Source organism: Triticum urartu, chromosome 6, assembly GCF_003073215.2.
Source record: "Triticum urartu cultivar G1812 chromosome 6, Tu2.1, whole genome shotgun sequence".
NCBI classification, from domain to species: Eukaryota; Viridiplantae; Streptophyta; class Magnoliopsida; order Poales; family Poaceae; genus Triticum; species Triticum urartu.
In genome coordinates, this window is record NC_053027.1 from 512547666 (window position 1) to 512572396 (window position 24731).

Genomic DNA, 24731 nt, shown 5'->3' on the forward strand with positions numbered 1-24731 from the left:
TTGAACTATGGGTGTTGTATGAATACCTTCCTCACCTCCTGACCATACAGGTGGTTTGAGAGGTAATCATCAGTCAACTGCTTTGGAAAGCCTGAAAACAAGGATGTGCATAAATATCTTCTCTATATTAGAAATGGGGCAAAGGAATAAAAAGGTAAGGTATAATAGTTAGTACCATCCTGTAGTGAACTGATGTCTTGTTCATTGTGCAGACAAAGTTCTTGTTGTTTTTTGTCGCTAATTTCTTTATCCTAACAATCTTTCCGAGTTTCTTGACTTGACTGGTATTCATGGACAAATCATTTCCCCCTATGCAAAAAGGGTCGAACGGTGGGTCAAAACCTCTGACAGCAGGACCTACATGTGCAAGACCAAATTGTTAAAAACCTAAATATTAGAATGGTTCCTGCAATTGCACAATAATGTGCTATTAGACAACGGACCATGCACGTGCTAACCTCGATTGTAAACCTCAGTGCTTCCCATTGTTTCCCTGCAACACATATAAGGTAGTTAGTCATCAGGTTAAGTAAGGGTTCGCATGCTATCAGTAAAATATGTTGATGAAAAATAATCGCATCGCAGATTCATCAGATTAATTCAAGCCATAGGTAAAACCCATTTATCCAAACCAAGCATGATTAAGAACTAGGAAATGTAGCACTTGTATATGTTTCTCATGTATTAAGTGCAGCCAAATTCGATTTATTCCTCACATGCACAACAATACAAAATTCTACCCACGACAATTGGACATCGCATCACAGAATTGAACCAAGTAGTTAACTAAACACCACAACAAATGAACCAAACATTAACTGAGCACCACATTGCACTATATAACATTGAACCAAGCAGTTAACTAAACACCACAACAAATGAACCAAACATTAACTGAGCACCACATTGCACAATATAACATACTCTTAATAGAAGATCAGATAGTTAACCAAACAGTTAACTACAACCAATTGTAGCAATTGTATTTGTTTCTCTTGTATTTACTACAGTCAAATTCAATTTATTCCTCACATGGTATACAATAACAGAATGCACTCACAATTTTGTAAAGGTAAATTCGATTTATTTCTCACATGGAAGACAATACAAAATTGCAGCCTGGAGAATTGAACATGACATTTGCAGAATTGAACCAAACAATTAACCTAAGACGACAACTAATTAACAAAACAATTAATAAGTGAGCACCACACTGCATGACATATAGAACATATACACTAGAGCAACAGATTGCATGGTAAAATTAGATAGCACAATTCACTAGAATTTGTGAAGGAAAGGCTGGAGCAGCACACGCAACAGGTAATTGAGCATGCATAACCGGCGTAGCTAGAAAATGGCAAGGTGCTCCTTCAAGATCTAGGGGTCAGCACGAATGGCAGCCATCACGACCTCATCCACGCGTGCGGCCGCGATTTGCTTCTCCGCTGCCAAATGCTCCTTGAGGTCCTCGCTATACTGCGTGCACCATGGCTTAGGCCATCGCTTATTTGCTGGAGGGGTTGGTGATTTGGGTGGAAGGTGTCGCACTCATGCCGACGATAGGGGCATATGGGATGTGGAAGGAGGAGGAGGATGGGGGTCGGGTGTGGAATACCTGCCTGGATAGGCGAGGCCGAGGAGCGTGAAGGAGGGTCGCTGGCGAGGAGGCGGTGGTGCTGCAAGCAAGGAGTGAAGGTTTCAACTTAGAAAGGAAGGCGGAAAGAGGGGAAACGTGGATTTTGGTAAAGGGGGTGGGGAGGTAGATATTTCCGCGGAAGCCGAAAATTTGGAATCGCTTCAGCCAAAATAACTGGTGTGCAAAGTGTGATTGGACACGGTCCCTTATTCAGAACTGGCGCGCTGTGGACTGTAGCCGACGCACCTTCTCTAGTAAGCCATGGGCGTACTATACACCCACGGTGCTCCAAGATATTTTGTGCTGCATCTCACACGGTTGGTGATAATAAACTGTGTGCGATCTACTTGATTTATCGTCTTGATCATTTGAATTACGCAATGGGGTCACAGCTACAAAGGATGGTGTTTGAATTGTTAGAACTTATATCTGCGTTGAACATGCAACTATAGGTGTGTCGTCAAAAAAACTAGAATGATTCAGGGTTCGTTTGTACATTTTTATACATTAACTGGGTTTTCCAGGCAGTTTGTGCGCATAATTCAAATTTGAACTACATGCACATGCTCCAGTGCATATAAACTTATTGAAAAATAAAATATCTGTCCTCGGTTGTGTGCTTAGGTCCTACGCAAGAAATGAGAATGAATTTCAAACACCCTGCCTCTGTCACTCGGCCGCAAACATTGACATGCCTGGTTTTTAAACTCTAGTAAATCCAAAACTCGTCTAAAATTCATGAAACTTGGCATGCTATCATGTAGCGGCATCAACATGCTGTGTTACAAATTTTGTCCCATTTGGGGCAGGTTTGGGTATAAGCTTCTCAAAAACCAGAGCTTCCCACAACAAGCGTGATGGTTTCGGTAGGGAACGTGCCACCTTTGGGGATGAAACGATATCCGTTGCCTCTTATTGCTTTCAAAATATTTTGAGTGTCAACATAGAACAACAGGAGTGTTGTGCGAATTTTTGTGATTTTTCGGGGTTTGTTCAGACATTTTTATGCATTAACTAAGTTTTCAATGCATTTATGTGCATAATTCAAATTTGAACTACATGCACATGCTCCAGTGCATATAAACTAGTTGAAAAATCAAATATGTGTCCTTGTGTGCATGCTTAGGTCCCATGCAAGAAATGGGAATGAATTCGAAACACCGGGGCATCGTTGATTGCCGGCAAAACATTGAGATGCCTAGTTTTAAAATTCTAGTAAATCCAAAACTCATCTGCTTGGCATGCTATCTGTAGCGGCATCAACATGGCGTGGTACAAATTTTGTCCCATTTGGGGCAGGTTTGGGTATATTGTTCTCACAAACCGGAGCTTCTGACAACAAGCATGATGGTTTTCGGTAGGGAACGTCCCTCCTTTGGGGACGAAACGATATCCATTGCCTCTTATTGCTTTCAAATTTTTTTCTTGTGTCAACATAGAACAACAGCAGTGTTGTGTGAATTTTTGTGATTTTTTGGGGTTCGTTTAGACATTTTTATGCATTAACTGAGTTTTCAATGCATTTTATGTGCAGAATTCAAATTCGAACTACATGCACATGCTCTAGTGCATATAAATTGGTTGAAAATCGAATCTGTGTCCTTGGGTGCATGCTTAGGTCCATTGCAAGAAATGGGAATGAATTTCAAACACCGGGGCACCGTTGATTGCTACCAAAACATTGAGATGCATGGTTTTTAAATTCTAGTAAACCCAAAACTCGTCTGAAATTCATGAAACCTGGCATGCTATCATGGAGTAGCATCAACATGACGTGGTACAAATTTTGTCCCATTTGGGGCAGGTTTGGGTATATGCTTCTCAGAAACCGGAGCTTCTCACAACAAGGATGATGGTTTTCGGTATGGAACGTCCCACCTTTGGGGAAGAAACGATATCCATTGCCTATTATTGCTTTCAAATTTTTTTCTCATGTCAACATAGAACAACAGGAGTGTTGTGCGAATTTTTGTGATTTTCAGGGTTCGTTTGGACACTTTTATGCATTAACTGAGTTTTCAATGCATTTTATGTGCATAATTCAAATTTGAACTACCTGCACAAGCTCTAGTGCATATAAATTGGTTGAAAAATCAAATGTATGTCCTTGGGTGCATGCTTAGGTCCCATGCAAGAAATGGGAATGAATTTCATACACCGGGGCATCGTTGATTGCTGGCAAAACATTGAGATGCCTGGGTTTTAAATTCTAGTAAATCCAAAACTCGTCTGAAATTCATAAAACTTGGCATGCTATCATGGAGTGGCATCAACATGCCCTGGTACAAATTTTGTCCCATTTGAGGCAGGTTTGGGTATATGCTTCTCACAACAAGCATGATGATTTTTGGTAGGGAACGTCCCACCTTTAGGGACGAAACGATATCCATTGCCTCTTATTGGTTTCAATTTTTTTTCTTGTGTCAACATAGAACAACAAGAGTGTTGTGCGAATTTTTGTGATTTTTCGGGGTTCATTTGGACATTTTTATGCATTAACTGATTTTTCAATGCATTTTATGTGCATAATTCAAATTTGAACTACATGCACATGCTCCAGTGCATATAAATTGGTTGAAAAATCAAATCTGTGTCCTTGGGTGCATGCTTAGGTCCCATGCAAGAAATGGGAATGAATTTCAAACACCGGGGAACCGTTGATTGCCGCCAAAACATTGAGATGCCTGGTTTTTAAATTCTAGTAAATCCAAAACTCGTCTGATATTCATGAAACTTGGCATGCTATCATGGAGCAGCATCAACATGTCGTGGTACAAATTATGTCCCATTTGGGGTAGGTTTGGGTATATGCTTCTCACAAACTGGAGCTTCTCACAACAAGCATGATGGTTTTCAGTAGGGAACGCCCCACCTTTGGGGACGAAACGATATCCATTGCCTATTATTGCTTTCAATTTTTTTCTCGTGTCAACATAGAACGACATGAGTGTTGTGTGAATTTTTGTGATTTTTCAGGGTTCGTTTATCCATTTTTATGCATTAACTGAGTTTTCAATGCATTTTATGTGCATAATTCAAATTTGAACTACATGAACATGCTCCTGTGCATATAAATTGGTTGAAAAATCAAATATGTGTCCTTGGGTGCATGCTTAGGTCCCATGAAAGAAATGGGCATGAATTTCAAACACCAAGGAACCGTTGATTGCCGGCAAAACATTGAGATGCCTGGTTTTTAAATTCTAGTAAATTCAAGATTCTGTTAACCATTCATGTGACGCCACGTGTCTTGGTTTTAATGGCTGTAGGAGGTGCCGTGCGGACAGCTGCTTGACCTTGACTGAACGGGAGGCGTGCGAGTGCCGTCTAGTGCACAGGCTGACCGAGAGGTGTACAAGCTTTCCTCGAGTGCGCAGGCTCACCGGGAAGCGTGCGAGCTGTATGCTGCGTAGGCTCATTGGGAAGCGAGCCCTTTGATTTCCATGGCCGCCCGCCTTGCTCGTGTCCTCTCCATTAATGGCGCCCAAGCCACAGTTTAATTCCCTTTTTAAATATAAAACATTCATCACAAACGTTTTAGTGAGAACACCCGTATGCAAACTTACAGCTTCCCGAGGAAGCCAAGAGAAAATGTGCCGAGCAGGATTTCTGCAGCTCTTGATCGCAAACGATTTAGATAGAACACCCGTATGCAAAGTGAGAGCAGCGCAAGATTTACTAGAATCTTCAACGCAAACGGTTGTTCTGGATGACCCGTATGCAACCACGTTCATACATCTCCAACGTATCTATAATTTTTGATTGTTCCATGCTATTATATATTCTGTTATGGATGTTTAATGGGCTTATTTATACACTTTTATATTATTTTTGGGACTAACCTATTAACCAAAGGCCCATCCCAAATTGCTTTTTTTCCTATTTAAGTGTTTCGCAGAAAAAGAATATCAAACGGAGTCCAAACGGAATGAAACCTTCGGGAGCGTGATTTTTGGAACAAACGTGATCCAGAGGACTTGGAGTGGACCTCAACCAACCAATGAGGAAGCCACGAGGTAGGGGGCGCACCTACCCCCCCAGGCGTGCCCTTCACCCTCGTGGCTCCACCGACCTACTTCTTCCTCCTATATATACCTACGTACCCTAAAAACATCAGAGAGCACCACGAAAACCTAATTCCACAACCGCAACCTTCTGTACCCGTGAGATCCCATCTTGGGGCCTTTTCCGGCACTTCGCCGGAGGGGGCATTGATCACGGAAGGCTTCTACATCAACACCATAGCCTCTCCGATGATGTGTGGGTAGTTTACCTCAGACCTTCAGGTCCATAGTTATTAGCTAGATGGCTTCTTCTCCCTCTTTGGATCTCAATACAAAGTTCTCCTTGATTTTCTTGGATATCTATCCGATGTAATCTTCTTTTGCGGTGTGTTTGTCGAGATCCGATGAATTGTGGGTTTATGATCAAGATTATCTATGAACAATATTTGAATCTTCTTCGAATTCTTTTATGTATGATTTGTTATCTTTGCAAGTCTCTTCAAATTATCAGTTTGGTTTGGCCTGCTAGATTGATCTTTCTTGCAATGGGAGAAGTGCTTAGCTTTGGGTCAATCTTGCGGTGCTCGATCCCAGTGACAGTAGGGGAAACGACACGTATTGTATTGTTGCCATCGAGGATAAAAAGATGGGGTTTATATCATATTGTATGAGTCTATCCCTCTACATCATGTCATCTTGCTTAAAGCGTTACTCCATTCTTATGAACTTAATACTCTAGATGTGTGCTGGATAGCGGTCGATGTGTGGAGTAATAGTAGTAGATGCAGGCAGGAGTCGGTCTACTTGTCACGGGCGTGATGCCTATATACATGATCATACCTAGATATTCTCATAACTATGCTCAATTCTATCAATTGTTCGACAGTAATTTGTTCACCCACCGTAATACTTAAGCTATCTTGAGAGAAGCCACTAGTGAAACCTATGGCCCCCGGGTCTATTTTCCATCATACAAGTTTCCAATCTATTTTATTTTGCAATCTTTACTTTCAATTTATATCATAAAAATATCAAAAATATTTATCTTATTATTATCTCTATCAGATCTCACTCTTGCAAGTGGCGGTGAAGGGATTGACAACCCCTTTATCGCGTTGGTTGCGAGGTTCTTATTTGTTTGTGTAGGTAAGAGGTGACTCGTGCGTGGTCTCCTACTGGATTGATACATTGGTTCTCAAAAACTGAGGGAAATACTTACGCTGCTTTGCTGCATCACCCTTTCCTCTTCAAGGGAAAACCAACGCATGCTCAAGAGGTAGCAAGAAGGATTTCTGGCACCGTTACCGAGGAGACCTACGCACAAGTCAAGACATACCAAGTAGCCATCACAAACTCTTATCCCTCACATTACATTATTTGCCATTTGCCTCTCGTTTTCCTCTCCCCCACTTCACCCTTGCCGTTTTATTCACCCTTCTTCAGTTCGTATTTTTGTTTTCTTTGATGTCTTACTTGGCTCGTTTACTCGTTTGGTTGGAATAGTTATTTATTTATGGCTAAATAGAGAACCTAAGATCTATGGATCCTCATCCGCTTGCTAATCTTTTTAAGAGATCCAATTATGATGAACCCATTGCTAGTGAGTTTTGTGCACTAGATTATCTTTATGAAGTTTTGCTTGAAATTCGTGAATCTGAAAATTGTGATGAAGTACGTTATGGAGTGATTCATGATGGATCTTTGAATAAAAAGCATGATTGCAATGATGATAGTATAAATTCTATTGATGTAAATTTTTCTAATAATATGCAAAACCCTAAGCTTGGGGATGCTAGTTTTGCTATGTCCTCTACTTGTTGCAATGATCATGATTGGGGTGATTCTTCTTACAATCTTGAAAATTTATTTAAGCCCCATGATATGAGATTGATAATAGTGTTTTCTATATTATTGAAAGTTGGTTTGGAAGAGTGTCAACTTTAGATCCCACATATTTGTATAATGTTCAATCGTATGAATTTTTTGATAAAAGTGGGTTTGGAGAGGTCATGACTTTAGTTAATGTTAATCCCACTATTTTGGAAGAGTTTCAACTTTGCATGCATGTGGATCGTGTTGAAAATATTTTGTGTGATAGCTATTTTGTTGAATTTTCTTATGATCCCACATGTAATTACTACAAGAGAGAAAAATATGGTTGTAGAAATTTTCATGTTACTAAATTACCTCTCGTTATGTTGAGATTGCCATTGTTTCTTTCCGCTTCCTTGCTTGTGCTAGTTTTTGCTTGCCTTGATAATTTGTTTGCCTATAATATGCCTATGCATAGGAATTATGTTAGACTTATATATGTTTGTCACGTGTTTTATGATGCTCTCTTTGTGCTTCAATTCTTGTCTTTCATGTGAGCATCATTGAAATCTTATGCCTAGCGAAAAGGCTTTAAAAAATGCTTGTTGGGAGACAACCCAATATTTTTCCTTGCTGTTATTTAATAAATAATTTATCTAGCCTCTGTTTTGGTTGTGATTTTTGTGTTTAATTAGTGTTTGTGCCAAGTAGAACCGTTGGGAAGACTTGGGGAAAGTCTTTTTGATCTTGCTGTAAAAAACAGAAACTTTAGCGCTCGCGAGAATTGCTGCCATTTTTATTGGAGTGTGATATTTAGTTAATTCTTTTTTAAGATGATTAATAGATAAATTCCTCACGTCCCTAAATTTATTTTAGAATTTTTGGGGTTCCATAAGTATGCGTTTGATACAGATTACTACAGACGGTTCTGTTTTTGAAAGATTCTGTTTTTCATGTGTTGTTTACTTATTTTGATGAATCTATGGCTAGTAATGGAGTTTATAAACCTTAGAAAAGTTGGAATAAAGTAATTTTAACACCAATATAAATAAATAATGAGTTCATTACAGTACCTTGAAGTGGTGTTTTGTTTTCTTTCGCTAACGGAGCTCATGAGATTTTCTGTTAAGTTTTGTGTTGTGAAGTTTTCAAGTTTTGGGTAAAGATTTGATGGATTATGGAACAAGGAGTGGCAAGAGCCTGAGCTTGGGGATGCCCAAGGCACCCCAAGGTAAAATCCAAGGACACCAAAAAGCCTAAGCTTGTGGATGCCCCGGAAGGCATCCCCTCTTTTGTCTTTGTTCATCGATAACTTTACTTGGAACTATATTTTTATTCAGCACATGATATGTGTTTTGCTTGGAGAGTCTTTTATGATTTGAGTATTTGCTTTTTAGTTTACCACAATTATCCTTGTTGTACACACCTTTTGAGAGAGACACACATGACTCGGAATTTATTAGAATACTATATGTGCTTCACTTATATATTTTAAGCTATATAGTTTTTGCTCTAGTGCTTCACTTATATCTTTTAGAGCACGGTGGTGGTTTTATTTTATAGAAATAATTGATCTCTCATGCTTCACTTATATTATTTTGAGAGTCCTTTGGAACAGCATGGTAATTTGCTTTTAGGCATAATAAAAACTTTCATATAAGTGCATTGATTGCTATGAGAAGTTTGATACTTGATAATTGTTTTGAGATGTGGAGATGATGATATTAGAGTCATGCTAGTTGAGTAGTTGTGAATTTGAGAAATACTTGTGTTGAAGTTTGTGATTCCCGTAGCATGCACGTATGGTGAACCGTTATGTGATAAAGTCGGAGCATGATTTATTTATTGATTGTCTTCCTTATGAGTGGCGGTCGGGGACGGGCGATGGTCTTTTCCTACCAATCTATCCCCCTAGGAGCATGCGCGTAGTACTTTGTTTCGATAACTAATAGATTTTTGCAATAAGTATGTGAGTTCTTTATGACTAATGTTGAGTCCATGGATTATACGCACTCTCACCCTTCCAAATTTCCTAACCTCTCTATTACCGCGCACTTTTGGCCGGTATCATACACCCACCATATACCTTCCTCAAAACAGCCACCATACCTACCTATTATGGCATTTCCATAGTGATTCCGAGATATATTTGCATGCAACTTTCCACCATTCCGTTTGTTATGACACGCTTCACCATTGTCATATTGCCATGCATGATCATGTAGTTGACATCATATTTGTGGCAAAGCCACTGTTCATACTTTTTTTCATACATGTCACTCTTGATTCATTGCATATCCTGGTACACTGCCGGAGGCATTCACAAAGAGTCATATTTTGTTCTAAGTATTGAGTTGTAATTCTTGAGTTGTAAGTAAAAAGAAGTGTGATGATCATCATTATTAGAGCATTGTCCCAGTGAGGAAAGGATGATGGAGACTATGATTCCCCCACAAGTCGGGATGAGACTCCAGACGAAAAATAAAATAAAATAAAGAAAAGAGGCCAAAAGAAAAAAAAGAAGGCCCAAAAAATGAGAGAAAAAGAGAGAAGGGACAATGTTACTATCCTTTTTCCACACATGTGCTTCAAAGTAGAACCATGATCTTCATGATAGAGAGTCTCCTATGTTGTCACTTCCATAAACTAGTGGTAATTTTACATTATAGAACTTGGCTTGTATATTCCAATGATGGGCTTCCTCAAATTGCCCTAGGTATTCGTGAGCAAGCTAGTTGGATGCACACCCACTTAGTTTTTTTGTTGAGCTTTCATACACTTATAGCTCTAGTGCATCCGTTGCATGGCAATCCCTACTCACTCACATTGATATCTATTGATGGGCATCTCCATAGCCCATTGATATGCCTAGTTGATGTGAGACTATCTTCTCTTTTTTGTCTTCTCCACAACCACCATTCTATTCCACCTATAGTGCTATGTCCATGGCTCACGCTCATGTATTGTGCAAAAGCTAAAAAAGTTTGAGGACATCAAAAGTATGAAACAATTGCTTGGCTTGTCATCAGGGTTGTGCATGATTTAATATTTTGTGCGATGAAGATAGAGCATAGCCAGACTATATGATTTTGTAGGGATAACTTTCTTTGGCCATGTTATTTTGAGAAGACATGATTGCTTAGTTAGTATGCTTGAAGTACTATTATTTTTATGTCAATATTAAAATTTTATCTTGAATCTTTTGGATCTGAACATTCATGCCACAATAAAGAAAATTAAATTGAGAAATATGTTAGGAAGCATTCCACATCAAAAATTCTGTTTTTATCATTTACCTACTCGAGGACGAGCATGAATTAAGCTTGGGGATGCTTGATACGTCTCCAACATATCTATAATTTTTGATTGTTCCATGCTATTAGATATTCTGTTTTGGATATTTAATGGGCTTATTTATACACTTTTATATTATTTTTGGGACTAACCTATTAACCGGAGGCCTAGCCCAAATTGTTGTTTTTTTGCCTATTTCAGTGTTTCACAGGAAAAATAAAATCAAACGGAGTCCAAATGGAATGAAACCTTCGGGAGCGTGATTTTTGGAATAAACGTGATCCAGAGGACTTGGAGTGGATGTCAAGCAACCAACGAGGAAGCCACGAGGCAGGGGGCGCGCCTACCCCCTGGGCACGCCCTCCACCCTCATGGGCCCCTCGTGGCTCCACCGACCTACTTCTTCCTCCTATATATACCTACGTACCCTAAAAACATCAGAGAGCACCACGAAAACCTAATTCCACTGCCACAACCTTCTGTACCCGTGGGGTCCCATCTTGGGGCCTTTTCCGGCGCTCCGCCGGAGGGGGCATTGATCATGGAGGGCTTCTACATCAACACCATAGCCTCTCTGATGATGTGTGAGTAGTTTACCTCAGACCTTCGGGTCCATAGTTATTAGCTAGATGGCTTCTTCTCTCTCTTTGGATCTCAATACAAAGTTCTCCTCGATTCTCTTGGAGATCTATTCGATGTAATCTTATTTTGCGGTGTGTTTGTCGAGATCCAATGAATTGTGGGTTTATGATCAAGATTATCTATGAACAATATCTGAATCTTCTCTGAATTCTTTTGTGTATGATTGGTTATCTTTGCAAGTCTCTTCGAATTATCAGTGGTTTGGCCTACTAGATTGATCTTTCTTGAAATGGGAGAAGTGCTTCACTTTGGGTTCAATCTTGCGGTGCTCGATCCCAGTGACAGTAGGGGAAACGCCACATATTGTATTTTTGCCATCAAGGATAAAAAGATGGGATTTATATCATATTGTATGAGTTTAGCCCTCTACATCATGTCATCTTTCTTAAAGCATTACTCCGTTCTTATGAACTTAATACTCTAGATGCATGCTGGATAGCGGTCGATGTGTGGAGTAATAGTAGTAGATGCAGGCAGGAGTCGGTCTACTTATCACGGACGTGATACCTATATACATGATCATACCTAGATATTCTCATAACTATGCTCAATTCTATCAATTGCTCGATAGTAATTTGTTCACACACCATAATACTTATGCTATCTTGATAGAAGCCACTAGTGAAACCAATGGCCCCCGGGTCTATTTTCCATCATACAAGTTTCCAATCTATTTTATTTTGCAATCTTTACTTTTAATTTATATCATAAAAATACCAAAAATATTTATCTTATTATTATTATCTCTATCAGATCTCACTCTTGCAAGTGCCGTGAAGGGATTGACAACCCCTTTATCGCGTTGGTTGCAAGGTTCTTATTTGTTTGTGTAGATACGAGCTGACTCGTGCATGGTCTCCTACTGGATTGATACCTTGGTTCTCAAAAACTAAGGGAAAGACTTATGCTACTTTGCTGCTTCATGATACGTCCATTTTGCATCATGCTTTTCTATTGATATTTATTGCATCATGGACCATTATTACACATTATGTCACAATACTTATGCCTTTTCTCTCTTATTTTACAAGGTTTACTTGAAGAGGGGGAATGCCGGCAGCTGGAATTCTGGGCTGGAAAAGGAGCAAATATTAGAGACCTATTCTGCACAGCTCCAAAAGTCCTGAAACTTCACTGAAGTTATTTCCAGAATATATAAAAAATACTAAGCGAAGAAAGCACCAGAGGGGGCCACCCACCAGCCACGAGGGTGGGGGCGCACCCTACCCCCCTAGCCACGCCCCCTGCCTCGTGGGCCCCCTGGTGGCCCTCTGATGCCCATCTTTGGATATATGGAGTCTTTCGTCTGAGAAAAAATCATAAGCAAGCTTACGAGATGAACCTCCGTCGCCACGAGGCGGAACCTTGGCGGAACCAATCTAGGGCTCCGGAGGACCTGTTCTGCCGGGGAAACTTCCCTCCGGGAGGGGGAAATTATCACCATCGTCATCACCAACAATCCTCTCATCGGGAGGGGGTCAATCTCCATCAACATCTTCACCAGCACCATCTCATCTCAAACCCTAGTTCATCTCTTGTATCCAATCTTTGTATTCAAACCTTAGATAGGTACCTGTGGGTTGCTAGTAGTGTTGATTACTCCTTGTAGTTGATGCTAGTTGGTTTACTTGGTGAAAGATCATATGTTCAGATCCAATATGCATATTAATACCCCTCCGATTATGAACATGATATGCTTTCTGAGTAGTTACGTTTGTTCCCGAGGACATGGGAGAAGTCTTGCTATTAGTAGTCATGTGAATTTGGTATTCGTTCGATATTCTGATGAGATGTATGTTGTCATCCCTCTAGTGGTACCATGTGAACGTCGACTACATGACACTTCACCATTCTTTGGGCCTAGAGGGAGGCATTGGGAAGTAATAAGTAGATGATGGGTTGCTAGAGTGATAGAAGCTTAAACCCTAGTTTATGCGTTGCTTCGTAAGGGGCTGATTTGGATCCACATGTCTCATGCTATGGTTAGGTTTGCCTTAATACTTGTGTTGTAGTTGTGAATGCTTGCAATGGGGGTTAATCATAAGTGGGATGCTTGTCCAAGAAAGGACAGTACCTAAGCACCGGTCCACCCACATATGAAATTATCAAAGTACCGAACGCGAATCATATGAACGTGATGAAAAGTAGCTTGATGATAATTCCCATGTGTCCTTGGGAGCGCTTTCCTTCATATAAGAGTTTGTCCAAGCTTGTCCTTTGCTACAAAAAGGATTGGCCCATCTTACTGCACCTTATTTACTTTTATCACTTGCTACTCGTTACCAATTACCTTATCACAAAACTACCTGTTACCGATAATTTAGTGCTTGCAGAGAATACCTTGCTGAAAACCGCTTATCATTTCCTTCTGCTCCTCGTTGGTTTCGACACTCTTACTTATCAAAAGGACTATGATAGATCCCCTATGGGTCATCACATCACCCTTTCCTCTTCAAGGGAAAACCAACGCATGCTCAAGAGGTAGCACAGGTACAAACAATTTGGTAAGATTTGCATCTGTCATATTGGGTATGTTGCCATTTATCAAACTGGAAAGATTTACATTTGTCGATCTAGTAACATTGCCATTTCTCAATCCTTGTAACACTGCCATTTGTCAAAATATGCAGCTAGAAATCATTAGCACTATGTAATTTTTGCAACTACAATTCCGTAATTAAGCATAGATTTCATTCATACATTAAGTAGTTGTTCTTAATTTATACAAACAGTTCAACTCGATAGCTGAACCGGCCAAACTTCTCCCCAATTTTTGCCAACCACACACTGAAATAGCTAGTTCAACTAAATATACTAGCTAAGTTTAAGTACGTTGTACAGTTCGACCACACATCTATAGTCTGATGAACTGAAAAAATAGCCCCTAAATACTACTACTACCACAGAGGGGCTTTGTGCTACTTCCGGCAGCCTCTCCTCTGCTAAGCGCACTCAGTAAGAGGCATAGGAGGAGGAGGAGCCTACCGACGAGCTGGACAAATGCAATATGGTGCCTGCTGCTGCTACATGTGTAGCGACGCTCGCCAGCTCGAACACCCACTACCGCTCCAGATGATCCCTCTCGAAGCAGACGGACTGCTTGTAGATCTCCTGATTCCTCGCCTCTGTGTCGGCATGTGTTGTGGCCACAGCTGCGGTAAGGCTCTTTGCATGCTCGACGAGGCGCTCCTCCTCTTCCCGCAGGAACTCGATGTAGCGCGCAAGGTCGCTGACGCACGTGCGGACCTCCACCTCTGCCCCCTCCTTCGGGCGACGGTGGCGGAGCGGGTGATGATCCCGGTGGTCGACGGTGGGTTGGCGGCCATGGCGGCCGTCGACCGGGTGGCGGCCACGACAACCACCTCCCGCCTTTGGGCCACGGTGGTGGAGCGGGTTATGGCCACGGTGGAAGGCAGTGGGGTGGCTGCCACGACGGCCACCTCCCGCCTTCGGGCTGCGGCGGCGGAGCGGGAGATGGCCCTGGCTTTCGACGGTGGTGTGACAGCAACGGCGGCCGGCAACAGCTGCCGACGGGCAGCAGCGGCGGAGCGTGTGGTGGGTGTTCCGCGCACACCCAACAGGGACGCCACACGCACTACACTATGCCGAGGACTGCGCCGCCGCTGTGGTGTAGCCTCCCAGCTGGAGTTGTCCTCTGATGACGGCGGAGTGGCTGAGCGACGATGAAGGACCGGTGCCATTGGCGATTGTGGAAGAAGCGGACGAGATAAGCTACAGGGAGGAAGGGGAAAATGCGACGCAAGACTCGCTGGCCGTGAGGGTTTTTATAGCAGGCCGGTAAGCATTGGGACGCGCTGCGCAAGCTTGCGCTGTAAGCCGTCTGCGGCAGCGGGGTGACAAGACGTGTGTGAGGAGGACGAGAGGACACGTACATGTACAGTTTATAAAAACGTTTGCGATTTAATTACCTATTATACCCGCGTCATGGTTTATAAGTAGGATTTATTAACCAATAAAATACGAATGCATGTTGCCATAGATTATATCGTTGGAGTCGTATTTGAACATAGTTTCCACCTATACAATTTTTGTAACATGCATTAACACTTTTTTGGTTAAATTTAAGGTTATACACCAGCAAGCATTTGCCCACAACACACATGGCTTATTCCATCACAAACAGCTCTGATGGATCAACTGTCTGCCACGTATCGCACACGCAACTCTAATCTGATTCGTGCTTGATGTCTCCAACATCGCTCGCATAGTTCGTCTTATTTTCCACGTATCACTGTGCCGTCCTCTGCTCACGTCCCTCGGCAAGCTCTGCTCACTGTTAGGCGCCACAGCGTGTTGTGCTCGCCGTTAGGCGCCGCGGCGCGCCCGGTCGCGTCCGTTGGCGCGCTCTGCTCGCGTCCGTCGGCGCGCTCGGCTTGTGGACAACTTTTCCTTTAGGCGACCATGGAGCGCTCTGCTCGCGTCCCTCCGCGCATGCTCTGCCAGCGGTTGGGCGTGCGCACGATCACGTCGGGGGCCCCATATGCATGCGGTTGCACCACACGCGTTGCCACGAGATGCAGTTACGTGCGGCACGATGGAGTTACGCGCTGCAAATTAGAACTGCCATCAGGGCCTGCCGATATTCCTGGCCGTCCGGCTTCCCCTTTAATTCCCGTGGCCATTATAACCTTAGCCTTTTCAACCTTTTGATCGCGCCCCACAACACAACAAGTACACCCACGACGACACATAGAGAGGGGATGTCCGGCGGCGCTCCAATGGAGTTCGGCAAGCATAGAGTGGAGACCCACGCGAGGGAGATGGATCTCTCGGTGGTGTACACCATCGACCCGGCCGTGGTGGACGACTACATCAACAACGTTGAGAACTTGCTAGCTGGAGACAAGTACAAGGTGGTCGGCATCGACCTCCAGTACACCGCTAGTCGTCCCGACCTAGATTGGAAGGTTGTCGTCGCCCAGTTGTGTGTGCGCCATCATGTCCTCATCTACCACTACTACATGGCCACAGGGCCTTGGGACTGTTTCAACAGGTTTGTCAACAGCACCGACTACAAGTTCGCCATGGTGGATACCAAAGACGATGTAAAAGTGCCCAGTGTTATGGGCTTGGCCTGCAAGAACCTTGTCAAAATCCGTGACCACTACAGGGTCTGGGGAAGCACGCAGCAGGACTCCCTGGTCGAACTAGCTCGGCCATCATCGACCCCTACTATGAAAAGATGAAGCAGGATGCCCAGAGAAGAAGTCCCCTATCCTGGCACAAGGCCTGGATGCGGCAACTGGATGAACCTCACCTCAGGTTCACGACCTAGAGCGTGTACACATGCTAGGAGATGCACAGGCGGATCGTTGACATGAGGAAGTGCCTCGTTACCCAAATCGATGAGCCCGGATCGAGCCACAAGAAGAGCAAGCATCACAAGAAGTAGATGATGATCAGATGATCATTTATGCTAGTTAATAATGCATGTAATATATAGTTTACTTTATTGGTGTGTGTGGAAATGTCATGTGTGTAGTAGCCACCTATGTAATTATGCATGTAACAGTTTACCTTGGTGTGTGCAAATGCCATGGTTGTAGTAGCCACCTATGTCAGTGGATGTTTAATTTGGTTATGCAAGCATGTCCTAATAAGTGTGTGTGTGTGTGTATGTTGTTGTTCTGTATGCAACCCCATCGCACAACACACACGTCTTATTAGCAGCAACCGTCTGTGTTCTTATCGGTCTTCAGACACATTTCTGATTACAGAGTTGTTTGGCGCGTATCACGCACATCTTGTTAAGTTGAACCGTTTTTGTTCTCATGTCTCAACGCAAACAGTTCATCTGATTGAACCGCATGCCATATATCGCACACACCTTTGATCTGGCTAACCGTTTCTTTTGTGTTTCCTAATCACAAACAGTTCATCCAAGTGAACCGTATGCTGTGTATCACACACGCCTCCATCTGGCTGCCCGTTTCTTTTGTTCCTCCTCATCGCAAACAGTTCATTGAAATGAACCGTATGCCCTTCATTGCACATGCAACTAAAACCTGAACCGTGTTTGATGCATCCGTCATCGCAAACGTTTTACACATTTCTGACGGTTTTCATACATCACCATTTGCGATTATGGCATCGCACACAGTTTCTCGAAGGGTCTCAAATCGTAGTGTCGCGTTAGCAGCATCCTGCAGTAGTGTACGTTTCAACGACTCCTTCACCGTCCTTCATCTTGAACTTGTCAAGTTGACTTTGAAGCACATCCAACTTGGATTCCTTGACGGACTCGGTACCTTCATGCATATCAAATTTCCTTTGCATTCTTAAGGCAGCTGATTTTGTTGAATTCCTCGGGGCACAGTCCCTTGAAGAGAATATCACAAGCTTGAGCATTATATTGCAACATCTTCAATTCTTCCGTAGTCCCTTCACGACCCGATTCTCTAGCATCCTTAGAGAATTCACCTAGCAAGCCAATACAAACAACAGCCCGAATGGTGGGGTTATGACCAAGAATATGCCTTTTCATCTTATGCTTCCAACTTGCAAATTTTTTGTACCATCAAAGTAAGGAACTCTTGAAGGAAATATGCCCTAGAGGCAATAATAAAGTTGTTATTTATATTCCCTTATATCATGATAAGTGTTTATTATTCATGCTAGAATTGTATTAACCGGAAACTTAGTACATGTGTGAATACATGGACAAACATAGTGTCCCTAGTATGCCTCTACTTGACTAGCTCGTTAACCAAAGATGGTTAAGTTTCCTGACCAAAGACATGTGTTGTCATTTGATGAACGGGATCACATCATTAGAGAATGATGTGATGAACAAGACCCATCTGTTAGCTTAGCATTATAACCGTCTAGTTTTATTGCTATTGGTTTCTTCATGACTTATACATATTCCTCTGACTATGAGATTATGCAACTCCCGAATACCGGAGGAACACCATGTGTGCTATCAAACGTCACAACGTAACTGGGTGATTGTAAAGATGCTATACAAGTGTCTCCGAAGGTGTTTGTTGAGTTGGCATAGAATGGGATTAGGATTTGTCACTATGTGTATTGGAGAGGTATCTCTGGGCCCTCTCGGTAATGCACATCACTATAAACCTTGCAAGAAATGTCACTAATGAGTTAGTTGCGGGATGATGCCTTACGAAACGAGTAAAGAGACTTTCCGGTAACGAGATTGAACTAGGTATGATGATACCGACGATCGAATCTCGGGCAAGTAACATACCGATGATGAAGGGAATGACATATGTTGTTATGCGGTTTGACGGATAAAGATCTTCGTAGAATATGTAGGAGCCAATATGAGCATCTAGGTTCCGCTATTGATTATTGACCGGAGATGTGTCTCAGTCATGTATACATAGTTCTCGAACCCGTAGGGTCCGCACACTTAACGTTCGATGACGATTTGTATTATGAGTTATATGTTTTTGATAACCAAAGTTTGTTCGAAGTCCCGGATGAGATCACAGACATGACGAGGAGTCTCGAAATGGTCGAAGGTAAAGATTGATATATTGGAAGGTTATATACGGACACCGGAATGGTTCCGGAGAAGATCGGGGATTTTTTGGAGTACCGGGAGGTTACCCGAAGCCCCCGAGAAAGTCATTGGGCCTAATGGGGCATAGTGGACGAGAGGAGGCAGGCCACAGGAGGTGGGGCGCGCCCTCCTTGCCCCAATCCGAATTGGACAAGGGGAGGGGCGCGGCCCCCCTCTTTCCTTCTCCATCTCCCTCCTTTCCCCTTACCCCCTGTCTGTTGGAAGGAAAGGGGGGTCGAATCCTACTAGGTTTGGAGTCCTAGTAGGACTTCCCCTGTCAGCGTCCTAGGAACGGGGGTACCCAGACTTGCCTGCTTGCGTCCCACGGAGTGGCTCTGTTGGTGGCCCGATACGGCCTAGTTTCAGCAGCAACGACTCAAGACCCTCGCGAGGGGCCAAGCCTCGCGAGGCGGACGACACCAAGACCTCCCTGGGGGGCGGCCTCACTAGGTTGGCTCCCGAGGAGCGGAGATATCAATGCAAGGTGCACGTCGTGAGGTTCACATGATGTGAGCCATGACGACCAAGGCCAGGTGGGCGCAGTGTACCAGTTTCCCCTTTGGTGCCATGGAGGCAAGCATGGGCACGGAGTCCCAAGGAATCAGGCAAAGGTTTCCATATTGGTGCAACGAGACCAAGACCTCCAGGATGACGGGACAAAAGTCATCACGGATCCCACAACAGCGTCACCACCAGAGCCTTTGCAGGTGAAGACTACTTGTGTCAGGATAACTTGTACTTGTTGTCTCCCTTTGAAATTGGCCGTTGTGGGATTCCTTCCCGCCTTCATTTGGGAAGAGGACCAAGGCCACTATAAACAGGACATAGACACCACCATAGAGGGGGACAGGTCAACCAGACCATCCTCTCACCCACCAGTTCATCGAGCTTAAGAAGGCCTCTCCTCCCGAGGCTGTTCACACACTGTATTGGTTCATCCCCAGCCCCTCGAGGCAATCCACCACAAAGCTGGAGTAGGGTATTACACCGCAAGGTGGCCCGAACCAGGGTAAACTGTTGTGCCTCTTGTCCCTCGGGTTCGTCGATCTAGGCTGTGGAATCATTGGGCCAGCAAGTTGGGAAGAGGGAGCACTTCATATGCACCCAAGTGTTCGAACCTCTCAAGGGTCTGTAGAGCCCCGAATCCGACATCTGGCGCGCCAGGTAGGGGTTCGTCTCTTCGTTTGGCTTCCATGGCAAGCGTCGCCCCTCCGGCTAGATCGACCGGCGTGCGCGGAGGCGCCGAGGACCTCCGAGCCTTCACCCCTGTTTTGTGGCGAGTACAGTGGCCACCCAAGTTCAAGCCGGACCTGCCGCCCCGATACAACGGCGCGGCAGACCCGTCAGGCTTATTCCAGGCGTATGAGGAGGCTGTCTGGGTGGAAGGCGGCGACGACAAGGTCATAGCAAACGGGTTCCCCATGGCCCTCACTGGCATACCGCGTGCCTGGCTTCTCAGTCTACCGGAATCTTCTGTGGCCTCCTGGGAGGAGCTACGCCGCTTCTTCATCGCGCACTTCGCAGCACCAGCGCCCCACGTCGTCGCAGCCCTCCTCGGCAGTTGAGGGAGTCCTGGATTAGGGGGTCTCCGGACAGCCGAACTATATCCTTTGGCCGGACTATTGGACTATGAAGATACAAGATTGAAGACTCCGTCCCGTGTCCGGATGGGACTCTCCTTGGCGTGGAAGGCAAGCTAGGCAATACGGATAAAATCTACTCCCTTGTAACTGACTTTGTGTAACCCTAGCCCCCTCCAATGTCTATATAAACTGGAGGGTTTAGTCCATAGGACAACATATACAATCATACCATAGGCTAGCTTCTAGGGTTTAGCCTCTACGATCTCGTGGTAGATCAACTCTTGTAATACTCATATCATCAAGAACAATCAAGCAGGACGTATGGTATTACCTCCATCAAGAGGGCCTCAGCCTGGGTAAACATTGTGTCCCCTGCTTCCTGTTACCATCCGCCTTAGACGCACAGTTCGGGACCCGCTACCCGAGATCCGCCGGTTTTGACACCGACATTGGTGCTTTCATTGAGAATTCCACTGTGTCGTCACCATAAGGCTTGATGGCTCCTTCGATCATTGATAGCGTTGTGGTCCAGGGTGAGGTTTTCCTCCCCGGACAGATCTTTGTATTCGGCGGCTTCGCACTGCGGGCCAATTCGCTTGGCCATCTGGAGCAGATCGAGAGCTACGCCCCTGGCCATTAGGTCAGATTCGGAAACTTAAACTACACTACCAACGTCCGCGGAGACTTGATCTTCGACGGATTCGAGCCCGTGTCAGGTGCGCCGCACAGTCATGACGTAACTCTGCCGTCGGACAGTGTTAGGGAGACCGCATCTGCAACTACTCCGCCCGTCAATCCGGTGCAAATCGCGCCATCCGAGAGCGGAGGGATAGACCCCGCCATGGAGACCGCACTCTCAGTGGCGATGGAGCCGAATACTGACTTCATCCCTTACGAGAGCTGTGTCGCCGAATCACTGGATTCACCTCCGTCCACGGACTCCGAGCCGCTTACATCCGTGCCCGTCGAATCCGACTGGGCGCCGATCACGGAGTTCACCTCCGCGGATATCTTTCAGCACTCGCCCTTCAGCGATGTGCTAAATTCATTGAGGTCCCTCTCCCTGTCAGGAGAACCTTGGCCGAAATATGTCCGGCTAGAATGGGATGCGTACGACGAAGAAATTCGCCGCCCACCCACCACCCACTTAGTAGCCACTGTCGACGATTTAACCGACATGCTCGACTTCGACTTCGAAGACATCGACAGTATGGACGATGATGCAGGAGATGAGCAGGAACCACCACCCACAGGGCGCTGGACCGCCACATCATGATACGACATCTACATGGTGGACACCCCTAAAGAAGGCAATGGCGGCAAGACAGCGGAGGATGACCCCTCCAAGAAGCAACCCAAGCGCCGACGTCAGCGGCGCCGCTCTAAGTCCCGCCACAGCAAAAGTAGTGATATCGGCACAGGAGATAATAACACTCCGGATAGTGCCGGAGACAACAACAATCCCCTCCAGCACGATGTACAGCCGGAGGACGAACAAGCTAGCCCTCCAGAGCGAGCAGCAGATGGAGAACCGGAGGAGGACAATTACATGCCTCTCTCCGAAGACGAGGCGAGCCTCGGCGACGAAGAATTTATCGTGCCTGAGGACCCAATCGAGCAAGAGCGCTTCAAGCGCCAGCTTATGGCCACAGCAAATAGCCTGAAGAAAAAGCAGCAACAGCTTCAAGCTGATCAAGACTTCCTAGCAGCCAGATGGACCGAAGTCCTTGCGGCCGAGGAGTACGAACTCGAGCGCCCCTCCAAAAGTTACCCAAAACGCAGGTTTCTACCTCACCTCGAGGAGGAAGCATTGAAACCTCATTCACCAGTGTACGATGCGGCTGACCGGCCACTACGTGGCCGAGCCAGAGAGGCATTTCAGCCTGAAGTTCAGCCTGCACCCCGCCGCCACTCAATCAAAAATACTAAGGCCCGAGGCAACACAGGGGACCTGCGAGACGTATTGGGTAGTAAGGCAAAAATCGCAAGGTCAATATACGTGTCACGGGCACGCGCGCCAACACGGGACGATGATCATCACGCCGGATACACCAAGAGTAAATCTGGCCTGGCCGAATACGGTAGACAAGGCTCATACGAACTGCGTCGGGATATAGCCCGGCACAGAGGCGCCGCACACCCCCTATGCTTCACTGATGAAGTTATGAATCATGAATTCCAGGAGGGTTTCAAACCCGTAAATATCGAATCATACGATGGCACAACAGATCCCGATGTATGGATTGAGGATTTCCTCCTTCACATCCACATGGCTCGCAGCGATAATCTACATGCCATCAAGTACCTCCCACTAAAACTCAAAGGACCAGCTCGGCATTGGCTGAACATCTTGCCAGCAGACTCCGTAGGCAGTTGGGAGGATCTGGAAGACGCATTCTTGGACAACTTCTAGGGCACTTGCGTGCGGCCACCGGATGCTGACGACTTGAGCCATATAACCCAGCAGCCAGGGGAATTGGCCAGACAATTCTGGACACGGTTCCTGACTAAGAAAAACCAAATTGTCGACTGTTCGGACGCAGAGGCCCTAGCGGCATTCAAGCATAACATCCGTGACGAATGGCTGGCTCGCCACCTTGCCCAGGAGAAGCCGAAATCTATGGCAGCCCTCACAACACTCATGACCCGCTTTTGCGCGGGCGAGGATAGCTGGCTGGCTCGCAGCAACAACACATCAAGGAATCCGGGCACTTCGGATACCAAAGATGCCAACGGTAGGCAACATCGTAACAGACCAAAGCGCCGCAATAACGGCGATAACATAGAAGATACGGCAGTTAATGCCGGATTCAGAGGCTCTAGATCCGGTCAGCGGAAAAAGCCATTTAAAAGAAGTACTCCGGCTCCGTCCAATTTGGATTGCATACTGGATCGCTCGTGTCAAATCCACGGCACCCCCGACAAGCCAGCCAATCACACCAACAGAGAATGCTGGGTGTTCAAGCAGGCCGGCAAGTTAAATGTCAAAAACAAGGACAAGGGCCTGCATAGTGATGACGAGGAGGAGCCCCGGCCGCCGAACACAGGAGGACAGAAGGGGTTCCCCCCACAAGTGAAGACGGCGAACATGATATACGCAACCCACATTCCCAAGAGGGAGCGGAAGCGTGCACTAAGGGACGTCTATGCGATGGAGCCCGTCGCCCCAAAGTTCAACCCATGGTCTGCTTGCCCGATCACCTTTGATCGCAGGGACCACCCCACTAGCATCCATCATGGCGGATCCGCCGCACTGGTCCTAGACCCCATCATCGACGGATTTCACCTCACTCGAGTCCTTATGGACGGCGGCAGCAGCCTGAACCTGCTCTATCAGGGTACAATGCGAAAAATGGGTATCAATCCCTCGAGGATCAAACCCAACAAAACCACCTTTAAAGGCGTCATCCTAGGTGTAGAGGCCCATTGCACAGGCTCAATCACACTGGAAGTGGTCTTCGGATCACCGGACAACTTCCGAAGCGAGGAGTTAATCTTCGATATCGTCCCCTTTTGCAGTGGCTATCACGCACTGCTCGGACGAACATCATTCGCAAAATTTAATGTAGTGCCACATTACGCATACCTCAAGCTCAAGATGCCAGGACCTAGGGGGGTCATAATGGTAAATGGAAACACAGAACGCTTGCTCCGCACGGAAGATCACAGTGCGGCCCTTGCAGCAGAAGCACAAAAGCAGCCTTTTAAGGCAGACCACTAATTCGGCGTCACAGCCCCCGGACACCTTAAAGCGAGTCCGGAACTAGCTGCAACAGGATCGCCTGGCACGTTCAGAGCTCACCTAGCAATTCGGCCCCCGTCCCAGTCCCAGTCAAGCGACAAAATCTGTGCCGCGCGTACATAACTACGCACTGAAAATACCATGGACATAGGCGGGGGCACGATCAGGGCACGTCCCGCAATGCGGCTTAACCGCCCTAGGGGCTGTATACCTTTATCATTTCTTTTCTCTTTCTGGGCCTAACTCTCTGGAAGCATTTGCTGGCAGTATGATTGCCGGACACATTCCGGAAGCAACAACCAAGGCAGCAAGAAGCTAAGATGAACATGGGAACCCCCAGGTGGTCTCTAATAATAATTGATATACTCGTTTTTCACTATCTATGCGCAGCTTGCCCTGGGATAGGACATTTCGAATTGTCCTACTTTCTGCTTATTGCACTACTTGTACCAGTACGCTTCGACGTATT